This window comes from Poecilia formosa, unplaced genomic scaffold (assembly GCF_000485575.1).
Source record: "Poecilia formosa unplaced genomic scaffold, Poecilia_formosa-5.1.2 Scaffold84, whole genome shotgun sequence".
Lineage (NCBI taxonomy): Eukaryota > Metazoa > Chordata > Actinopteri > Cyprinodontiformes > Poeciliidae > Poecilia > Poecilia formosa.
In genome coordinates this window covers 954,037-961,471 of record NW_006800023.1, presented here as the reverse complement: position 1 = coordinate 961,471, position 7,435 = coordinate 954,037, and the positions used below count along the sequence as shown (strand labels likewise).

Here is a 7,435-nt window from a genome sequence, read left to right as displayed (position 1 = left end):
GCTGGATTTATATTATGACTAAATTACACACAGGTGGACTAACTGTCTTTTTAGTGATTAGGTGACTTCTTAAGGCAATTTATTGCCTCTGATTTTACAAGAAATGAAAACCTTGTTAATTTTTTTTCTTCCACTTCACAATTATCAACTGCTTAGTGTTGGTCCAACAAAAAAACCTTGACGTTTGTTGACGGAAGGAGAAAAATGTGGAAAACATTCAAGCTTTTTAAAATCTCCAAGGAGAGATTCATGACATGCTTAACAGGAATGCTTAACCTCACAGGTTAATGTGTAAAAGCAACATGAAATAAATAACGTTAATTAACAGTGTTTTCCTATCAGTTTTTATTGTTGACGTGTGTTTTTTTTTTTAATAACTGGAAAAAACTAACGGGAACTCACAGGACTTGTCGCCTTATGAAGCAGATGAGCAAAGTATACTGTCTTCTTGTTGCTTGGTTACTGCCTGTTTGATTTTTTTTCCCCTTTTATTTTTCTCATTTTTCTGTGGCAATGCAAAAGTCACAATTTTAAACAACCTGATTGAATTACATGCAAATAATCGCGTGCATGTGCTTATTCATGTATAGTAACTGTTCATGTCTCGTTCTTTTCATTTGCTTTTATGTATTTTCTTCTCTCCCTGTTTGATCAGCTGTCAGACTGTTAAAAAGCCCAACCAAGCCCCCAAGAAAAGATGGTGAACTTTAGGTGTTAAGTGAAATTTCACATTTGATTTAATTTGCTTCGAAGTCCCACCTCACCTCTGTCAAGTGTTAATTCACCAGAGCGTTTCAACTCAATTCATCTGGATGTGTCTCATCCCTACACATGCTAAACACACCTAGCACAACAGCGCTAAATAACTCATTTTATTTAGAATTAGCTGATTTTTACTGTAGATTCAGTAATATGTATTAAGTATTCTACATTCTGTTATACATTTGTTCAGCAGATGTTCTTTGGAAACTACCAGAGAAATATACTTTGATTCGACGTCTCACCGCGCTTTTAACAAAGTTATCTCTCCAAGTAGTTTTTTTCTTGTCTCTGCAGCATTTTCTTATTCAAGCTGATTTGTCCTTCATACTGTCACCACCAAAGAAAGCAGAGGAGGAGAAAGAAAGAGAGAGAGAGAGAGAGAGAGAGAGAGAGAGAGAGAGAGATAGGAGAGAAAAAAAGCAGAGCCACAAAGAGCAGTGAACAGCATCTGTAGAGTTGACTATGTAAAGGGCCGTAGGCGAAACTCTGCGAGCGCCACAACTGTATATGGATTGTAAAATAAAAGTCTCTTTAAACATGCAATACGCTGTGTAATAAATATATTTAGCAAGTCTAATAGCGTTAGTGTGTTTTTCAGAAGCAATACTGAGTGAGCTCGCGGCAGAGACTCTGGTTGGATGTTAGGTTCAAGGGAAATGCAATGACCAGAGACCTCAGATGGAGTTTCACAGTAGGTCTATAACATTATTATCATTTTTGACATTGTTTTTGTGGCTTGTTGCTTTTGACTGCCTTCATTGCTCAGGCTTTTCAATACAGTTTTGCAGAGAGATACTTGCACCAGTCTAGTTGTTTGCAAGTAAATGTAAATGCTTTGTCCAATTGATTGCAGTGTTTCTAACCTTGTCAGCAGATCAGACAAAGACAGATGAGACAAAGTTCTTTCCAACTGAAAATGCTTTCCAGTTTTTCTCATCTAAGGATTGCAGGTTAGTTTGCCAATATCTGTAGAAGTGTAAAAGTCCTCTTTTGCACCACCTTTTTTTTAAAGACAGGTCTAAATCAGATTGGATTCTGGCTACAACAAATGTTTTAGTTGCTAAAATATCAAAATATAGTGGAAAGTTCTTGGAAGCAAATCAATGCTGTCCCTCAATGTTGAGCCAGAATCTGTAAATAACAACTGGTAAACTGTCATTTAGTTCGCAAATATCTGAAGTTGACATTTGCCTAATGAAGAGTGATAGTAATCTGCGGGAGCCAAGGAGAGCACATCCAGAACCCGCTCCAGTTTCCCGCTTTGCACGGTTAACCTTTGTGGTTCGAATGGGGTTTTTTTGAATATGTTGATGAAATTAGCCCTCTGTGATACGTTCAAGGCAGCGTTTGTGAGTCAGGCTCAGCTCCGGGCAGATGGCAGCAGGAGCGCTGCAGAAGGTTTGCTTGATATTCATCAGGAGAGCTGACCTCTGCCATGATGTATTCTAGCATCCAACAAACTTACCTCTGTGTTCCCTTCTGCATAATGAACGGATGCAGAAAGTGGAAAAACAGGCATCTCAGTTTCATCTTTGCCTCTCTGCAGTCACCGGTTGCTTGGGTAAAATGGAAAGCGTAGAAAGTGTTGCAGAGTCAATCAATAAAGTTCATGTTGTATGATGATAAAGAAAATGCCCTCGATCTCACACTATAAAAGTGTCAGTAAATAAGTTTGTTTTCTTTTTCTCTTTAGAAATGTGGAGATGTAACAGAAAATGTTTGACTCTAGGTTGTGGCAACCTTCTATCTAAAAACCACCAAGATAATATATTTGTGTTTAAAAAAATAAAAATAAAACACATATCCTTTACAAAGCAAAGCACATAAGAAAGAAACTGAATTACAATAAACACAATGATTCATAAAATCTACAATTTGTCGCATTCACGTAAATATTGATGCATAAAAGCCAAACAGCCTCAGTTGTCATGTGTGATGCACACAATGCCGAAATGACCTTTATTTTACTACATGTACCTGATGCTTCACTCTCTCTAATTTTCTGTCAATCAGCACCCAAAAAGCTGCTTCATTATTGCTTAAAGTTTTTGAAGAGCCAGACTGTTACAGACAGAGAAACAATGAGTGCTATATAAACTATGTGATATTGACAATCCTGGCTCAAATTCCTGTCAGTCTGCAATATTGACCAAACCATATTTGGACCTTTGGGCTTGCCGTAAGCTATAAATGGGGAAACAGCAAACATTGAAGAATGAACTCTGTTCAGATGATTAACAGTGATTTTTTTTTTCTTTCTAAGATGCTAATAACCATGAATACTACAATTTTCACAATGATTCCCATAATGATTATTTTTCTTACATTTTTTGTTGTTAAATGAACAGCTATTTGATTTTATATTCTATATTGCATCGCTGATCTTAGAAATAATACACCACAACATGCCTATTTTCAGGTATATTGTTAGAAGCATTTCTTATTCAGTGAATTTCCTCTTTGCCATACATGCATTGCCTGCTGAACATGTTCTGAGGCTGGCCATAAACATATTCATCTGGTCTTTTTCTGACATTGTTCTCAGGCTGGCGCCATACAAAGGTGAATTAAAACCATCCCCGTGATATGTTTATGATAACAGGAGGAGTTTAAGGTTGTTTTCTCCCGGCAGGCAGAAGGCACACACAAGCACAGTGTCCCGCACATGCACACCAGAATGAACCCCGCTGGGCTGTGCCATCACATTTTGCAGGGAGCTCTGTTATTGTCGCTCACATAGACGCGGGCAAACACACCTGGCACACTGTAAGCATGGATGTGATACCTGTGAGAATGTGTCACCCAGCACTGTTCCCACTGCAGTAGTGGGAGCAGTGAAAGGATATGTGCTTTCTTGTTTGTGACTTTGAATGTTTGGGTGGTGCAGAATAAATTTGTGTGCACCTCAGTTGATGCAGGATGGATCATATTTTTTATTTGTGTAAAATAAGAGAGAAGTTGTTAATTTGTGAATGCTGAAAAATTATATTTGTGTGTGAGTGCATGCTCAAAAGTGCGCGTGTGTGTGTGTGCGTGTGCGCGTTTGTGTGTGTAAGTGAAGAAGGGGGTGATATAGGACAGGTGCTTTAAGAGAACCCCTTTGACTCTTTGTCTCGTCACTAATTGGGTTTAGGGTCTGTATATGCACATGTGTGTGTGTGTGTGTGTGTGTGTGTGTTGGTTTGTGCAGAAGTGTATTCTTGTGTACTCATGGGAAAGCTTTGCCTTTTTTGCAATCTTATTCTTTGACTACCTGGGTTTTCACCATACCTCAGAATACTCAGAATATTGTCTGAAAGGGCTGAAGGAAAATACTTCCTAGCAGTGTGCACACATTTGAGACTTTTACAGCGTTCACAGCATTTTGCAAGGATTTTTTATCTTTTAAGATAAAAAAACAAAAAAAAAACATTACGTGTATGCAATCTTTGAACATTTTTTTTTCTAAAATATTTTGATCATGCCCTTTAAAACAATTATATTCCATAATCCAACTTGGACATATCTACTACTAAAATGAAACGATCAGTTTAATACGTTTGAGCTGATATAAAGCAAGCCCTTTATAAATCTTACTGAATATAAAATTACTATTTATCCACAAAGTGAGATGACAAGTCAGTCATGTTCACACAACCAGTTTACTAAACAGTTCACTTTCAACTTTACCTAATTTCCAATTTCCAAACACATTTAACCTGCTAATACCAACTTTTGGCTTATCCTGAGTTTTCCTTGAGTTAGAGTGCCTTGCATTGCACAAATGGAATCCTACTCTTATCTTAATTAGATTTACAAAACCCAGCTAACCTTTCTGAATTAAGCGTGCTACATAACAAAGTTCCAAATTGTTGACACAGAGAACTTTTGTCACAGCCTTCCGGTTATTTGCTGAAAACCGGATCTCTCTTACCCTCGAGTTTCAGATTGTTCAGGAGAAATCAATGTTCCCTTTAAAATAAGGTGTTTCTCCTGACTTCATTTTAAACATCTCATTGATGCTAAAAAGAGCAAAGTATGAATCTTCATTCTGTAACAGCTTCTACAATGAAGAGTGCTGTTGTCCGCACCACCTGGCAGGAGCTCAATATAGTTCATTTATGGATCAAAAAAGAAAAAAAAAAGTCACAGTTTGGAGCTTCTGACTGATAGGTGAGCTGTCAGGACTGATGAAGCAGAAAATTGTGAGATTTCCGTCACCAATCTCTTGGTGCTCATATTTGTCTGCCATCCAAAATGTTCTTATTACAGACAAAGTGGTCATTTTCTTCTGTGAAAACTCATATAAGAATTAGAATATAACTTCTGCATAAAATTTGTTTAAAACAATGATGGTTTTCTCTCACAGTGTACAAGTAGTCATGCATTCACCAGCTGGGACCTTGGTCTACAGCCTGAGTGGGAGTTCTTGGCTTAGACAAAGAAGACACAGAAAAATTATTTTAAGGATGATTCTGGTATTGGTGAGATATTTTTTGTATCACCATTACAGTCAGTTGTTTTTGTAACACTTTAGATTCAGCTTTGATTTATTCAAAGATGATAGTGCTTAGTTTTTTGTTTGTTTTGTTTAGTTAAATTCTGAAAATATTGGAGTTTAATTAAAAAAAAAAAAATCAGTGGCAAAAATGACTATTTCCATATATTTTTGGGTTCCATTTATGTCTTATAAATGGCCATTTGAAACAACACAAGTTAAGAGTTTCTCCCATCACTAAATTTGCTTATTTTGGGGGGATTAAAAGGATGAGTAAACTCATTCAAGATCATTTGTGTCAGTTCCTACTCCAAGGAAGAACATTGTTAGTGCATTCTCTCTAAATTTGCATGCGCCTAAGCAAGCTGAATCGTGCCTGCCACCCACTAGCTATTTTCCACCTGGTGCCCACCTACACCCACAATAATGAAGCAGAGCTAAGGATAAACACAAATACAGACACAACAGAGTGCGCATGGTGGTCACACTCTTCAGATTAACCTCTATTCACTCTGATGAGACCCATTGTCTTTACCCGGAGCTCTCTGCATCCAGAGCACAACTCGGACACCGCTCTGAAACAATGGTAATTGTGACCTATCTTCTTGAACAGTAGCTCTGTTTTGGTTTGGACTCTTTGAGGTCAGAACTCCAGGTCAGTCTGCATCAACCTGAAACAAAAGCAGAGGCAATTAATGTCCCAAAGCCTCCAGCAAGACATGTCAAGATGTGTGGTTCAAGGAACGTGTTCGTCAAAGTTGTTCAAAAGTTGAACAAACGTGTTTCAAGCTAAACTGGCGATTAACTTTAGCTTCCACCGTTTCAAAAGTAGCAATCAAGACATTTGAATACTTGGATTGTAGTTTCTTCGTAACACGTCTTTAATAATAATAAAGGAATTGCCACCCGTATTTCAAGAACAGGTTATCCTTGACTTTAACTTTCAAATCCTTCTGCATTTGGATCAGGTGCTTTTTCAAGGCTTATCCACAGATCTTACTCTGTATTAATCTCACAAACGGAAAGGGATATGAAAGACACCTTGCCTGCACTCATAGAGATAAATCATTAGGAATTTTGACATGTGTTTGAGATCATTATCCCCAGATGGAAGCCACGAATGAGTCTTTTACCCAGGTGTAATGCTTGCTTCCACAGTTTTGCAGCACATATTTCGCTTCTTGAAAATATCTTCTAAAATATTTAGAAGATTTAGAAAACATGGCTTCATATGTGCTAACATGAGAGCAGAGCAGAACTGCAGCTTTGCAGAGTGGACAGAAGATTTCTTAGTATTTTGTGCAATCAAATGGGGTTATTAGGTTCAATCAGTCCTACAAGCTGGTTTTGAAAGTCCAAACTTGACCTTCGTCATTTATGTTAACTCTCATTTTGTAATTGCTTTATGAATTCAATCATAAACTCTACAATATACCTGAGTGCTAAGCACCTACTTTGATGTTCCCATTGATGAAATTTAACGGAACGGGGTTGGAAGAGTTAAAGTACACCTAATGGATAGAGACGTTAATCCCACTGCTTTAAGCAAGTCAAAACGTCAAGATGCTACAGCAAAACTTTCAACATTTTGTCACATTTAGGGGACAAACTTTTGTGTACAATGTAATATAGCATATCTGTGAAGTGGTGCTAAGGTAAGTCATTGTATTAAAAAATTATATAAAGTAAAAATCTGAAACTAGAGGTGTGCTTTGGTCCCAACCCCTTTATTCTGATACCCCTAAATTAACTTGATTGTTATGAATTGTCTTCAGAAATGACATAATTAGTAAAAGAAGGTCTGCCTTTCTGTAATATAATTTCATAATAAATCCAGCTGTTCTGTGAGGTTCTCAGAAGTTTAAGAAAATTATGGAGAAAATTGTTGTTACTTCCCAGTAGCAATTAACATGCAAAACATCTGTTGTGATGACGCTGAATGTGAAAGTAGGCGTTCAAACAATTTTATGCAGAAGTGCTATGTGTATGGCAAAGCACTTTCCTAAAAAGCACTTCATAAAAATGGCGGTGGCAACGTCATGACAAGGAAGCGGGTCAAAGTTCATTAGAAATTGATGGAGATGAACACAGGATGTTGCTTTTCATCTGATCTGACAGAATTGAGTCGTTTCGCAAAGCAGTAGAGAAAATGCTGCACTTTCCTTCCGTCTGTGCACATAATAAATAAATTACATT

At 37.3% G+C, this 7,435-nt stretch overlaps 1 protein-coding gene across 2 annotated transcripts in view; it reads left to right on the top strand.

Moving 5' to 3' along the window:
* The first annotated feature begins 1,352 nt into the window (after window positions 1–1,352).
* pou1f1 (POU class 1 homeobox 1) overlaps window positions 1,353–7,435 on the top strand; it is a 17,761-nt gene continuing 11,678 nt past the window's right edge. Inside the window, exons 1-2 of one of the 2 annotated variants that reach the window (XM_016673868.1) lie at window positions 1,358–1,453; window positions 1,637–1,712. The gene's annotated coding sequence lies outside the window, so the exon portion shown is untranslated. Of the gene's footprint in view, window positions 1,454–1,636; window positions 1,713–7,435 lie in introns of both variants that reach the window. The other variant, XM_007557133.2, reaches the window with a different exon arrangement.